Consider the following 15,746-nt stretch of genomic DNA (forward strand, 5'->3'; position numbering starts at 1 on the left):
TTAGTGTTGTATTTGTTAAACAGTATAAGCCAAGCACAGTGCCTCCCCATCCCTCCCCAGCTTGGCCCGGCCTGGCATCCCCGAAGCAACTCTGTACTTCTCTGCCCACTTGCACAGGAACCAGATGGCTGCTGGTGGGTGAACAAGCCCCGTCAGCTCCGCTGAATCATAAATGCCATGGACCCGGGGTGTCCCGAGGCGGGCCCACCAGCCAAGGGGAAGCTGGAAGAAACAGGCCAGAACCTGCTCCCGAAGTCACAGAGACCCAAACACCTCCACTGGGACGTGAATGCTGGCTCCTGGGGCAGCCGATGCCTGAGAACAGACCCCCACCAAGAATGGCGGAAACCCTCGGCCAAGGTCCCGGGTCTGCTGACACAACCATGGCCACACGTTCCAGCTCTCAGCTCCTGCTGGCCCTTGGCAGGCTGATGGATCAAGCCAGCGATGCCCTCACGAGAGCCAGTCCGATAAGCGGCTTCTCCCTTTGGTGCGCATGAACAACACTTGACAATTCTCCATTGCCTCTGTGGTTTCTGTTTCACGGGCGCCAAGGCCGTTAGGGATTAGTGGTCCATTAGCAGAAGACGGCAGATCGGAGAGAGACCTCCGCGCCAAACTCGGCCTGCGCTTCCCTAGGGTCTCATCTCCTTTATTTCCGGCTCTGAGGTCTAAAACGTCACAGCCCTCAGGTTCTCCCCTCCACCGTTCCAAGCCCAGAGGAAATCAGAGCAGAGTTGTCTGGGCGGATTTCCTCGCTCAGCCCCTTTTCCGACTCTCCCAAAGCCCCTTTTCTGACTCAGGATGGCCTCCCCAAACCCCCGCCCCCCTCAGAAATAGAAGATTCCCAAAGGAATGAAAGCGGATGGACTCCTCACCAGAGGCTCAGTGAAACATCAGGTTTATCTCCCTGGGGACCAACACTCTCACCAACACAAAAGATATTCCCATCTCACTGAGCTCTACCAATCAATTGATCGTATTTACCAAGTGCCTACGTTAGGCTGTGCATTTGAGTAAGTGCTTAGTGCTGAACTATTCTAGGGGCTCAACCAGTGCAAGGCAGACAGTCGCCATGCGCAGTTACACTGCCCACTGCTGCGCTGATACAATTGTGGCCCACAGTGCCCACCGCTGTCTTCACTTCTGCCATTTAGCGTCACAACCGTCCCCATTTCCGACTGCTCTGCTCCAGGCTAGAATGCCCAAGTGACCTGGAGAGTCTGCATATTTTCTTCCCCCTTGAGGGCCTGCTACTTCAGAAGCCTGGTACTGTCCTGACACCTCCCTCTGGAAGCGCCCCTCCCGGGGGAGAGTCTGCCCAGACCCTTCTTCCCAACTTGCCCCACTCTGCCGAACCAAGCTGGCTTGTGGTCTCCCCTGCAAAACTTCCCCAGCTATCGTTAGATCTCCTTGCAAGTGACCACCCCCTCCACCACAAGGTAGTAGGTAGGTCCACCGTCCAGGGACACAAGCCACCGTCCCAACTCCATTCTGAAGTCCTCTCCTGGTCAAGTTACCGCTTGGCCGTTTATTCCATGTGGAGATCCCAGGATCAAGCTTCCCTCGGAGATGACTCTGCTCTCTGGAAAAGGGAAGGCAAGCATCATCCCCGCTGTTTCTGCCCAAGGCGAGGAGGTCTTCTGGACCCCCTTTGAAGTCAGAGGTTCGAGAATACCCCCAATCCTCCGTGAGAGACCCATTTCGGGGGAGGAGAGAGGAGACCAGATTCAGACTCTGCCCTGGATGGGCCCTGTTGGAGTGGACATAATCCATCGGCCTAGGGTCCCAGGCGACGGGCAAACCCACTTTTCTCACGCTGCATTGTGCAGAGTCCTGAAACCAACACCAATGGGAGACTGGGAAGGAGCAGCTATTTCCATCAGCCAGAGGTGAGCAACTGGACGGTTCACTGAAGCAGGTAATGGACCAGTCTGGGAAAACAAGAAATCTCTGTGGGAATGGGTGTGATGACTGAACGTGTAGAGTCTGTTGCTAATTATCACTAGTAGGAGCGATGGTCTCTCTCCTTGGCACTCTCAGAGGTGGGAAGCCCTCCCTCCCCCTTCCTACCCAACAGACCTCTACTCTGTCCACCTTCAAAGCCCTACTAAAATCACATTTCCTCCAGGAAGTACAGTGCTCTGCACATAGTAAGCCCTCAATAAATATCATTGATCGATTGAAACCTTTCCTGATTCATCTCATCTTCCCACCCTGGTTTGCCTCCCTCTTGTCACCTATGCACTTGGCTGTGTACCCTCTAAGCACTTCAGCCTTTCACCCACACACACATACGCACAGGGAAGCAGCAGCGCCTAGTTGAAAGAGCGTGGGAGTCAGAGGAGCTAGGTCCTAATCTTGGTTCTGCCACTTATCTTCTGTGGGACTTTGGGCAAGTCACTGAACTTTTCTGTGCCTCAGTTTCCTCACCTGAAAAATGAAGTACTCTGAACATAGTAGATACCCTGGAAAGTGCCTAAGTGCAGTATAATGTTCTACATACAGTAGGTGTCCAGCACAGTGCTCTATACATAGCAAGCACCCAGTACAGTGCCCTGAACACAGTGAGCAACCAGCGCAGCACTCAGCCCACAGTGAAAATTACACCTCCTCTCCAACAGGCCTTTGCCTTCAGCCATCCCTCAGCCCCTCCCTACCCCTTTCCCTTCAAGCAAGACCCTTCAGACCACAAAAGAAGGTCAAGTAACACTCCACCACTACAAACCTTTTCCCAACCCATTGAGCCTCTACAGATCACAGAAGAAGTCAAGCACTTCCAATCTCAGAAGAAGGACAGAGGATGGGCCATAGACCAAAGCAGGTCCTCAACCTTGGGCAAATCCAGGCTGAACTATTAACTGATCAAATGATCGTGAGCATTTACTGAGTACCTACTGTGTGCAGTGCACTGTACTAAGCCCTTGGGAGAGTTTAACAGAGTTAGTAGACGCAGTCCATGTCCTAAAGGAGCTTACAAGCTAGATGGGGAGACGGACACTAAGGCAAACTTCCATAGGGAGGAGAAAAGGATCGGATCATTTTCATTAAACATCGTTTGTGTGGCAGGGAACTGTAATGAGTGCTTGGGAGAGTGCATAAGCTACACCCTGTTTTTAGCAATCCCCACTGGGAATGGTTCATTTGTTCACATTTTTACCAGTCTTCCATGTAATAATAATGGTATTTGTTAAGTGTTTACTATGTGCCAACCACTGTACTTAGTGCTGGGGTAGATACAAGATAATCAGGTCCCACATGGGGCTCACAGTCTAAATAGGAGAGAGAACTGGCATTGAATCTCCATTTTTCAGATGAAGGAACCGGAGGCACAGAGAAGTTAAGCGGCTTGCCCAAGGTCACATAGCAGGTACGTGGTGGAGTCCGATTTAGAACCCAGGCCCCTGCTCTTTCCAATAGGCCATGTTGTTTCCCACATCACCTTCCTTCTGTCATTTCCAGCCCCTGGTAACTCTGAGAAGGTACAAATAAAGTTACTACAAACAGCTGGCGTAAATTATCCTTCAACAATATCTTTATAAACATCCTCGATGCAGTGCCGAAAATGCATATTCTCTCATTTCTCTGTTCCACACTTGGCTCCCCAGACATTGTTGCGAAGACTGTGGAGTGTTGTTAAAAATGTTTCTCTAGCATTTCTGAGCCTTTAATTTTATGTTTGAGCTCAACATAAAAATAGCTTGTAATTGCTTTTTGACAGTAATAAGCCCAAGATTGTAACTCAAAATTCTGAGATATTATGTTCTTTTGTAATTGTATTCAATGAAAACAGAGTTCAATAAAACCTTTTTTTATTTCCGAATCCCCGGCGTGCACAGTTCCCGTCAACTGCATTGTTGGTGCAGTCCCAGCTTGCCCAGTCCACTAGGAAGGACTGGAACCTGCTTCTACTTTGGAAAATGAACTCATTCTGCCCAGAGGAAAGCCCCCCAGTCCCTCCTGCGAGGGTACACCGGCTGGATGGCTACCAGTCTTCACGACCTCCACGGGAACGCAGAAAATTGTATTCTTTGAACTGGGGAACCAGAAGTTCCTTGGAATCGGGAATGTATTGGAATATGGAGCCTGGTACTCACTGGAATCGGGAACTACTGGTCTCAGGAAGCAGGAACTCAATGACATGGGCAACCATTCATATCAGGAACACAGAATCCACTGAGTTTGGGAACCCAGAACCTATTGGGATTGGAAGCCACTGGAATCAGGAACCAGAAACTGGAAGTCTAGAACCGGTTGACATGGAGAACCATTGGAACTGGGAATGCCGAATCTACTAACATGAGGAACCATTGGAATGAGGAACCTAGAATCTCCTGAGATGAGGAACCACTAAAATAGAGAACATGGAAACCACTGAAATGGAGAACTGTAGGAATCCAGAACTATTTGCACATTTTTTTTTAGACAAGCAGGATGAGGAAGTCCAGCCCTATCATTTGAGAGTTCCCAGAAAGGTGGAAACCCAGGGCTCGTCACCCCCTCAGTTCCTCACTCCTTCAATGAGCCACGTTCCCCAGTTCCGTGATACCTGGAGACTTTCACTTCCCATTGGCGAGGCTTCTGCCCTGTCTCCATTTCATTCACCAGAGATGGGCTGATAAATCTGTCCCCAGTCCCTCCTGCCCTTCCCCAAGATCACCTAGTCTGTGAGCTTCTTGTGGGCAGGGAATGAGTCTGTTGTTGTATTGTACTCTCCTAAGTACTTACTACAGTGCTTTGCACACAGTAAGTGCTCAGTAAATATGATTGATTGAATGAATAAATGAATGAATCTTCCAAAGTGGAAGGATGGGATGGGGCATCAGTAGTCCCGGGTTCTAGTCTCGGCTCTACCACTTGCCAGCTGAGTGACCTTGGGCAAGTCACTGCTCCTCTCTGTGCCTCAGTTTCCTCATCTGTAAAATGGGGATGGTAGAGGAGAGTTGGGGTTGTTGGATGGTCCATGCTGGGTCAATGGGGAGAGTAGGGATGGAGAGGGTAGAGTAAGGGATGTTGGATGGGCTGTGCTGCATCACTAGGGAGTCAGGGGTATTGGACAGTCCGTCACTAACCATGAGGGTGGGGGTCCAGGAAAACAGTCTGCATTCTGGAGTCGCTGTCAGAGAGAGCTTGGGGTGGGTAGGTGTGGGGCTGATCCAGAGATGACACCGCTCAAGGCCTTATGCTCTCTTCTTGGTTTTGGATCTCCCCAAATAGGCCACTTGCCAAGCCTCAGGGACCTGGACTTGCTCCCCTCAAGGTATCCTGACCGGGTGAGGCAATTTCACTCATGATAAGAAAACACTTTTCTCTTTACTAAAGTGAACAATTTTGGATTGTAATAACTGTATCCCAAGAATGTTTTATTCTGTCAAAATGGAGAGCGCTCCCCTAGGGGACAAATTAGCATCTCTTTCTGTCTGGGATCGCAGCTGTTCCAGGACACGTTCTGAGTAATGTCTCTGATCGGCAGATACGCAGATACTGCGAGCGCTTGGGCTAATTATGTAATAAGGGAATCACTCTTAAAATTTTATAAACGTTAATATAGACATTTAACTTCAATTTCTTTGAAAGTCGAACGGGAAATGAGAATTCTCCCAGTACTCGGAGCAAATTCTCGTTTTATTTGGAGGTTTTAAATGTAGGGGATTGCAAATCCCATGATGAATTTGTGCTGCAAATTACTCTCTTTGGCATTGAAATATCACTACAATTAAACCTGCAGTAAAGTATTACAAGAAGCCCTCGACAACTCCCGCCTGAAGTTGGGCAGCCCTTCGGAATGTCTGAATGTGACAGGCGGGCAGGGCGGACACTGGGCAACAGTGCCTTACCTCGCTTGAAGGGTCAGTTCAAAGGTCCACCCGAATGACCCTTCCTCCTTCCTTCCCTTCTCCACAGGACTGTAAGCTCCTTGAGGGCAGGGATCGTATCTACCTACTCTATTGTACTGTAACAAGCTCTTAGTACAGCGCTCTGGATACTGTAAGCACTCAATAAGCACCGCTGATGGATCGATTCCTTCCTTCACTCCCACATCCGTCCACCCTGCCCATCTTGGTGGTGTTCCTTGTGCTTGCCCTGGATCTGACGCTCTGTAAAGGTGGTATGTGCTAAAGCACAAAGTGGTCTGGAGCCCCATTATGATTCTGGAAGTGTTTATTCGGTAGGCATGTTGTGGACAGGGAATGTGTCCGTTATAATATTCTATTGTACTCTCACAAGCAATTAATTCAGTGCTCTGCACACAGCAAGCTCTCAATAACTGGTGACTGGTGATATTCTTCAGGGGATGGAGAGTAATATGTACTGTGATAATGACCTAAATCTGATCTTTTGCCTTTCTTCCTGATGATGGTGATGATGGTGGGCTATCTTTGACATCCCTTGGTCCCTAAGTTGAGGAAGAGTTTGTGCAAGTGCTGAAGTACAGGGTCCCTCCTCATTTGTTGATCTCAGCAGGTTAAGGTTGCCAGGGCCTGGGATGTAAGCCCTTTCTAGACTCTAAGCTCATTGTGGGCAGGGAATGTGCCCCCCAACTCTATTACATTGTACTCTCCAAAGCACTTAGTACAGTGCTATGCATACATTAACTTCTCAATAAATACCATTGATTGATTGATTTCTTCATGGTTCTGAGTGGCTAAAGTGCTAGGACTTCCGATTTTGTGGGGCCTCGTCTTCACTAGGAGAAGACATACTGAGGAGGATGTTGAGTTGTCTTTGCCGTTTTTCAAACCCTCCCTCCTTGTCAGGGCTGAGATTGGAGCCATCTTCAATAACGCTGCTTCACGAAGCAGCGTGGCTCAGTGGAAAGAGCCCGGGCTTTGGAGTCAGAGGTCATGGGTTCAAATCCCAGCTATGCCACATGTCTGCTGTGTGACCTTGGACAAGTCACTTCACTTCTCTGAGCCTCAGTGACCTCATCTGCAAAAATGGGGATTAAGACTGTGAGCCCCACGTGGGACAACTTGATCACATTGTATCCCCCCAGCACTTAGAACAGTGCTTTGCACATAGTAAGCACCCAACAAATGCCATCATCATCATCATTATTATTATTATTGTTATTATTATTAAATAACATTTATAGATTGATATTTTTATTGATATTCACTCTTCAGTGGTCCCATGAAGGCATGACAAGGTGTAGAAGTTTGGGTTTTATGGCAGTCTGCCTGTTATTATTATGATGTCTGTTAGGTATTGAGCACTGTTCTAAACACCGGAGCACTGTTCTGCCTAGAAACCAGGTCTCTTCCACTTTGGCCTCCCACCTCCTGCAATTCCCGTTCCTTCACTTGATTGGCAGGTTTCCAAACTGAGGGCACCACGAGCTGCTGCTGTTGCAGTCAATGGTATACCAGAAGCCGGCCTTCTATTTCCAAGTTATTTGCGTCCCACCAGTCTAATAATAATAATAATGGTATTTGTTAAGCGCTTATTATGTGCAAAGCCCTACTGAGAGATCACCTCCTCTAGGAGGCCTTCCCAGACTGAGCCCCTTCCTTCCTCTCCCCCTCCTCCCCGTCCCCATCCCCCCACCTTACCTCTTTCCCCTCCGCACAGCACCTGTATATATGTATATATGTTTGTACGTATTTATTACTCTATTTATTTATTTATTTTATTTGTACATATTTATTCTATTTATTTTATCTTGTTAATATGTTTTGTTTTGTTGTCTGTCTCCCCCTTCTAGACTGTGAGCCCGCTGTTGGGTAGGGACCGTCTCTATATGTTGCCAACTTGTGCTTCCCAAGTGCTTAGTACGGTGCTCTGCACACAGTAAGTGCTCAATAAATACGATTGAATGAATGAATGAATGAATGTGTGATGCACAGTTCTAAGCACTGGGGGCTACAAGGTGATCAGGTTTTCCCACATGGGGATCACAGTCTTCATCTCTATTTTACAGACGAGGTCACTGAGGCACAGAGAAGTGAAGTGACTTGCCCAAAGTCACACAGCTGACAAGTGGCAGTAGTGGAATTAGAACCCATAACCTCTGACTCCCAAGCCCGTGCTCTTGCCACTGAGCCATGCTGTTTCTCAGTCTGGCCACCTTCTCTTGGCCACCATGCCTGATGTATTGACACCTACCTAGGACACAGCCTCAGTTTCCCTCCCACAACATGGGGCTGAAAATGTCCTGCTCAGAGAAACTGCAAGATCCAAAGGGATCAAATCTGCCCCTCTAGACTGTAAGCCCATTGTGGGCAAGGGGATGTGTCTACCAAATCTGTTGTATTGTACTCTCCCAAGTGCTTAATACAGTGCTCTGCTCATTTAGTGCTCAATAAATACCACTGACTGATGTGCCAAAGCTCTTTGAGCTCTTAGTCAGGGAGAAGGCAGAGCAGGGTAGGAGGGAGAAGTTGCCAGCTGGATTCAGCCGGGCTTGGGCATCGTAGTTGAAGGAAAGGAAAACCATCTGGATTTGATTTGGTTCAGAAAGGAAAATTCATCCAGCCCTGCAAAGAAACCTTGTTTTCTATAGCCTGGAAACTCTACCTCTAGACTGTAAGTTCGCTGTGGGCAGGGACTCTGTCTACCAACTCTGTTGTATTCTCCCAAGTGCTTAGTACAGTGCACTGCTCACAGAAAGTGCTCAATAAGTAAAATTGATGACACTAATGATTGGTTTTTGGAGCTCAACGGAGCTGGTTGTGAGTTCCCTATGAGACTGGTCAACCCCTTCCACCCCCCACCCCCCAACCCACTCACCTAACCATCCCATGCTGAGGACGAGCCTGGCCTGGACTCTGTCTGATCTAATTATCCTCTATCTTCCCCAGCGCTGAGCAGAGTGTTGGACACCCAGTATGAACTCAACTAACGCCATTATTGTTCTGGTGTCATAGACAGGATAACAATAGAAGTAGCACAGTCGATCATGTCAAAGGAAGAGCAGGCTACTTCTTTTAAAACCCAGTCGTGCTATCAGTCATTTGGGGAGGTTGAAAAACAATTCACCCTCTCGGTTTCCCTCACTGTGAATAAATATAAAGCTTTGCTTTATCTGGTATAATAATATCACCTATGACAGCACTTCCCAAACTAAAAAAAAAAGCAACAAAAAAAACCAGACTTGCTGTATTTCCCGTCAAAGTTCAACAAAACATCCTTTGTTTAGCTTTTCCAAGATATCATGTGAACAGTTTTAAAGTAAAACAGACTTTCTCTATGATTTTCCCCAGAAAAGACCCATATTTCCACCACAGGAAGTGATGTCAGTTGGGACACAACTGAAACGAGGAAAGAAACCATTTGCCCAAGACTTTTGGCGGGTGCCATCATCAGAGAGATTTGCTTTAGTTTGTGCTCCTAGGGCGAATGTGGTTTTTTCTGACCACGGAAATGTGAAAATCATTCAGAACAACTGCAGACACAAATCAATCAATCAATCATATTTATTGAGTGCTTCCTGTGTGCAGAGCACTGTACTAAGCGCTTGGGAAGTACAAGTTGGCAACATATAGAGACAGTCCCTACCCAACAGTGGGCTCACAGTCTAAAAGGGGGAAATGCGGATAAGTTGAAAATACCTCAAGAAGCCCACTGTTATAATAACATTCAATGAATTACTCTTGAGAAACCAGTGAAGGAGAACTAGAAACAAAACTAATATTCCAGGCCAAGTGAAGCACACTGTAGAAAGATTGGTGAAATCACGTTGGCTGGCTACTCTAATGGTATTTTCAGTGAGATTCATCAAGAGACTCAGAGCAGATCAGGGGCAGTTGATCTCTGGGGGCTTGTGGGGTGAGTGAGGGTAGAGAGGGGAAAGTTAGGGGTGTTGGATGGTCTGTGCTGCAGGATCACTGGGGGAGAGTCAGGGGTGCAGATGATCCAACCTACAGTTTCTCCAAGCATGCCGCTGCCGCTGTCAGAGACGGAGTCCCAGGCCCAGGTCTGGCTGGAAATGGCATTGCTCAAGGTCTTAGGTAAAGCTCCCAGAAAGGTTCTCTGTGGGAACCAGCATCCCACTGGCATCAAAGGGCATTTCTAGGCAGGATGAAAGCCAGAGTCGGGGCGGTTTAGCACGACCCTGCCAGGTGGAGCAGGGGTGGGGAGGAGGGTGGGCGCAGAGACAGGGGGCTCCATTTCTCCCGCTCTGGCAGATTTACCTCGAGCCCTTGGCGGGGTCCCGGCGCCATGAGCCCCGGGTCGGGGTCCGGACCGGCACCTGCGGCCTCGGGCCAGAGGACCCCGCTCAGACGGGAGCCCATGGGGTGCCAGAGCCGGGCCCGGGTTGCTATGGCAATCCCAACTGCACATTCTTTCTCGGAGCCGGGGCCAAAGCCACTGCCAGTCCTGGCTGGGCAGGCAGGCGTGGGAGGCCCAAGTGAAGGTTCTGGGCAGCTCCAGGTGCCACCCGTGGGCCTCCTTCCCACCCCAGTCCCAAGAGCAAGCTCTCCCCACGCCCAACCCTTCTCTCAGTCCTGCCCCTCTCGAACCCAGCACCGCTGACGGGGCACTCCCATAGGTGTGCCCCAGGATGTGCTCTGTGGCAGTCCCTCTGCACCATAAGCACACAGACAAGTTGTCCACACCGTGTGCATGCAGACCGGCTGTCCACACTGTGTGCGCATAAGCTGGCCACATCATGGGCACACAGGGGCTGTCCATACCGCAAGTGCACAGGCAGACTATGCACACCACACATCACGTGTACACAGACAGGCTGTCCAACAGGGTGCACAAAGGTTGTCCACACCACATACATACACAGGCTGTCCAACCACGATCACGATGACAGGTAGTCCACATCATGTGCTCACACAGACTGCCCACACCCTGTGTACACAGACAGGCTGTCCACATCATGTGCCCAGACAAGCCATCCACATCACCTATGCCACATGCACACACACAAACACACTGTCCCCACAGTGTGTCCATACATGGGTTGTCCACAGTACACAAAGCCCTGTGCATCTAGTAGGTGCCCAGTCAGACCTCTGCCCGCAGTGAGCACCCAGTATCCAGGAAGAGTCTAGCATCGCACTCTGTACACAGTAGGTACCTAGTACAGGACTCTACACCCAGGAAAAGCCTATCACAGCACTCTGTTTGATGGTACTTGTTAAGCCCATATTACGCATCAAACACTGTTCTAAGCACTGGGATAGGTACAAGTTGATTGGGTCAGACTGGGGCTCACAGTCTTAAGTGGGAGGAAGAATAGGTATTGAATCCCCATTTTGCAGTTGAGGAAACTGAGACCCAGAGAAGTTATGTGACTTGCCCAAGGCCACATAGCTAGCAAGTGACAGAGCAATCGGTGTGACTGGGTCCTTTGACTCCCGGGCCTACCCTCTTTCCATTAGGCCCCGCTGCTAGGCACTGGGCACCTAGTAGAGGACTCTGCCTCCAGTAAGCCCCCAGGACAAAGCTCTGCTCCCAGTCGACACCCAGTACAGTGCTCCACACCCAGAAAGAGCATAGTAGATGAGATGGTAAGATGGATAGCATGGCCTCAGCCTCATGGGAAGTCTGGAAAAGGCCCAGCAGCAGGAGCCTGGTGGCAGAGACGTGGCTGGGAACCTGTGCTGGGGCACCGTAGTTTCGGAGCTGCAGTGCAGTGTAGTGCAATGCCAGGCAGTATAGGGGTAGCCATGCCTCCTGCCAGTCAGTCCCCATGGCAGCCGGGCTTCTCTGCCCGGTGCATCTCACTCCCTCTTGAGCCAAGCACTGACTAGTGGGGGAAAGCAAGACCCCTGGGCACCCTCTGGGGCTGGGCGCGAGGGACAGGTGAAGGAGCCGAATGTAGGCCAGGGAGATTGGGCTGCATTCAGGGTACCCTGGCCTCCACCCTCTCCAAACCCCATTCTCCCCCTTGCCCTCCACAGCTCCGTCAGCGCTGCCCATCAGTGTTGATGGTGGGATGCAAGAAGATAGCAAAAAAATTGTAAGCTCATGGTGGGCAGGGAACATGTCTACCAACTCTGTTATACTATATTCTCCCAAGCACTTAGTACAGTGCTCTTCATACAGTAAGCACTCAAAAACTGCCACTGATCGATTGACTGAAATATCACACACCTGCCACTCTCCTGAGTCGTTGGTCTCTTAAACTTCCCAAGCCTGCCAATGGCAGCACAGCCACCACAACAACTCCGCCACCACCGCTGTCACAAGCCAACGTGGTCCTTCCCTCCCTCATCCTGGGGGCGTTTGACAGCTGCTAATGCCTGTCTATGGCACTTGGCTGGAAACAATAATAATCTGTTATAAATCAATGAAAATGAAGTTTTTCCTGGGCTAATCTGATATAGATTTGCCAACATTTGTATGAAATTCAATTCTGTTTGATTGCATCAGCATATGTTTGATTTCTCCCAGCGCTATTGATTTTGAAGGCTCTTATCCATATGTCTAAGTTATTTCTATTCCATCTTTGCACTACTGTTGGGGAATAACCTGGACTCACTGAAACAATTTATTCAATTTTCAGGAGGCTTGTCACTTATTTCTCTTTGTCTTGCAATAACGATCAGGTCTGTATGAAGATCAGAAACAAACAAAAAAGGATTTTGGCTTTTAATCCCTTGACTATCATAACCAAAAAGGTAAAACTACAACACAAAGCAGTGATTCAATTGTGGTTAATAGTGGATGATAATCGCGGTATTTAATAAGCATTTACTATGAGCCAAGCACAGTGTTAAGCGCTGGGGTAGATTCAAGGTTATCAGATCAGGCACAGTCCCTGACCTACTCGGAGCTCATAATCTAACCGGGATGAGGGCCAGGTCTCATCCCCATTTTACAGAAGAGGAAAATGAGGACCATAGAGGGTGAATGACTCGCCCAAGGGCATCCAGCAAGCCAGGGGCAGGACTGGAACTAAAACCTAGGCCTCCCAGCTCCTTGTTCAGTGCTCTTTCCCCAGGACGACACGATTTCCCTTCAGTCCTTATGACTGTGATTAGCATGTTTCCAGCATTGATTTTGCTGGCGACCCAGGAGTCAAAGAATCACAAGGCTCACGAATCTGAGCATCGGAGGACCTGAGTTCTAATCCCAGCTCTGCCACTTGTCTGTGGTGTGACCCCGGACAAGTCATTTAACTTCTCTATGCCTCAGTTACCTTATCTGCAAAATGGGGATTAAGACTGAGAGCCCTTTGTGGGACAGGGATTGTGCTCAACCTGACAACCTTGTCTGGTACATAGTAAGCCCTTAACAAGTACCATTTTTAAAAAATGAGGAGAGGCTAGGGCTCTCAGCCCCTTGGGCATTAGGGTGTATCAACCAGCCCTCTGGGCCAGTGAGAAGGCAGCACACAAAGGGAGGGAATGTGTCTGTTATATTGTTATGTTGTACCCCAGTACAGTGCTCTGCACACAGTAGGCATGATTGACTGACTGAGGCGGCCCCCTCCCAGCAAAAATACCCTGTCTGTACTGCCCCAGCCTGATTAATAATAATAATAATAATAATAATAATAATGGCATTTATTAAGCACTTACTATGCATAAAGCACTGTTCTAAGCACTGGGGAGGTTACAAGGTGATCAGGTGGTTCCCCGGGGGGGCTCACAGTCTTAATCCCCAATTTACAGATGAGGTAACTGAGGCCCAGAGAAGTTAAGTGACTTGCCCAAAGTCACACAGCTGGCAATTGGCAGAGCCGGGATTTGAACCCCTGACCTCTGACTCCAAAGCCCGTGCTCTTTCCACTGAGTCACGCTGCTTTCCGCTGCTTGATTGTTTCCAACCCCTTCCAGTAGCAAACTCCCCTCGCTCTAGCTGGCTAACGGACCAACCACAGTAGTACCTTTGGCCAGTGTTTTCCACCTCCCCTGGCTTTGCCCTGGACAGGCCTGGCCGACACGTAGCTGATCAGAAGGTTTTCCAAGAGACAAAATCTGCCACTGGCCACGCCATCTGACTCCCACACATGAAAGGCCTCGCACAGAAGAGAGAGGAAGTGGGGCCTGGTTATTGGATTGATTGGAGCAACACAGTCCTTGCCCTCTCTGACCTCCAAATTGAGAACAATCATCTTGGGGAGAAATAAAGAAAAACAAGAGAACCGTGGTACGAGTCGGCGGGGCTGGGAGGGCAGCAAGGACAGGAACTGGAATCTTTAAACGCCAGCTGAATCCAGAGAGTCACGGAGAATAGGGGGAGGGTTAAGCCAGGGTGGGAAGGATGGGCTGTAGAGAATCTGTGGGGGTGGATATGAGGGTGGGAGGGTCGCTAATCATCATCAATCGTATTTATTGAGCGCTTACTGTGTGCAGAGCACTGTACTAAGCGCTTGGGAAGTACAAGTTGGCAACATACAGAGACAGTCCCTACCCAACAGTGGAATAATATGTATTATACTCGTTCAGTGCTTACTGTGTGCCAAGCACTGTTCTAAGCATTGGAATAAATACAAGTTAATCAGGTCAGGCACAGTCCCTGTCCAACGTGGGACTCACACTCTTATCCCCATTTTACAGATGAGGTAACTGAGGCCTAGAGAAGTTAAATGACTTGCCCAAGGTCACACAGCACACACCCTGAAGGCATGGGGGTGGTGGGGCCTGGGTGTCCGGATGGTAGGGTGGGGGAGCGGGCAATCATCTGCTGTAAGGGCAGGGACATCCCTGCTATAGGTGAGAAGCAGTGTGGCCTAATGGAAAGAGCAGGGGACTGGGAGTCAGGAGACCAGGGTTCTCAACTCTGCCACTTGCCTGCCGCGGGACCTAGGGCAAATCACTTAGCTCCTCTCCACGTTGGTTTCCTCATCTGTAAAATGGGGATTCAATCCCCATTCTCCCACCCCATGACTGTAAGAGTTCCAAGCGGGATAGCGATTCACTCTGCTCTGATTATCCTGAATCTATCCCAACGCTGAATGCCGTGCTTGGTACATTGTAATGGACAATGATGATGTTGATGATGATGATGATGAAGAGGATGATTGTTATTATGCTGGAGGGGGGGGGGGGGGGTTCTGCATTTGGGGAGGGGGGGTTGCCAGCTAAATCCAGACCCCAGGCAGGTCTCCACAGTGCAGGTGGGGTGGGAAAAGGCGGGGAGAAACTACACCTTAAGGATGCCCCAAGGTGAGTCAATCAGTCAATACTATTTATTGAGTGCTTACTATGTGCAGAGCACTGTACTAAGCACTTGGGAGAGTACAATACAGGGGCTGTGGCCTCAGCCTCGTCCGGGGGGGTCCCCCCTTTGGCTGCTGCAGATGGACTCCTCTCTCGCATCCAGCCAGCCTCCCCTTCCCCCACCCCCTCCCACCCCAGCTTCTTTCTCCTCTTTCAACCTTTCCTTCCTCTGTTGTCCAGCTGCTTTATTGCTTCAAGCAACTCTGACACTCCGGACATCATCTGAAACCACAAACGACAGAATGCAATAAGGGAGAGAATAGCAGTAATCTGAGGAAAGTTCTTCATTCACTCTTGTTTCTAACTCTCTGTCTTCTTATCCTCCATAGAAAATAAAAAAATCAATACCACCTCACAGAGCTTGATCAAAGCGCAGGGAGAGTCCAGCAGGCAGGCTGGATATAGTAAATTAAAGTGATCAAAATTTTCCAGTCGACTCTGCCTACAGCCTACATAAACTAAACACCCTGTCTGCTAGGTGTCTGTCATCCTGGAAGCTTTATTTTATCTGGGTCTCTGATTATCTAGGGAATGGATACATGGACCTGTCTACATGGGACTAGGAATGTGTTTTGGATAGGGGGGAGCAGGTGTGTGCACGGGCATGTGTGCAGGTGCTTC

This window comes from Tachyglossus aculeatus, chromosome X2 (genome assembly GCF_015852505.1).
Source record: "Tachyglossus aculeatus isolate mTacAcu1 chromosome X2, mTacAcu1.pri, whole genome shotgun sequence".
NCBI lineage: Eukaryota > Metazoa > Chordata > Mammalia > Monotremata > Tachyglossidae > Tachyglossus > Tachyglossus aculeatus.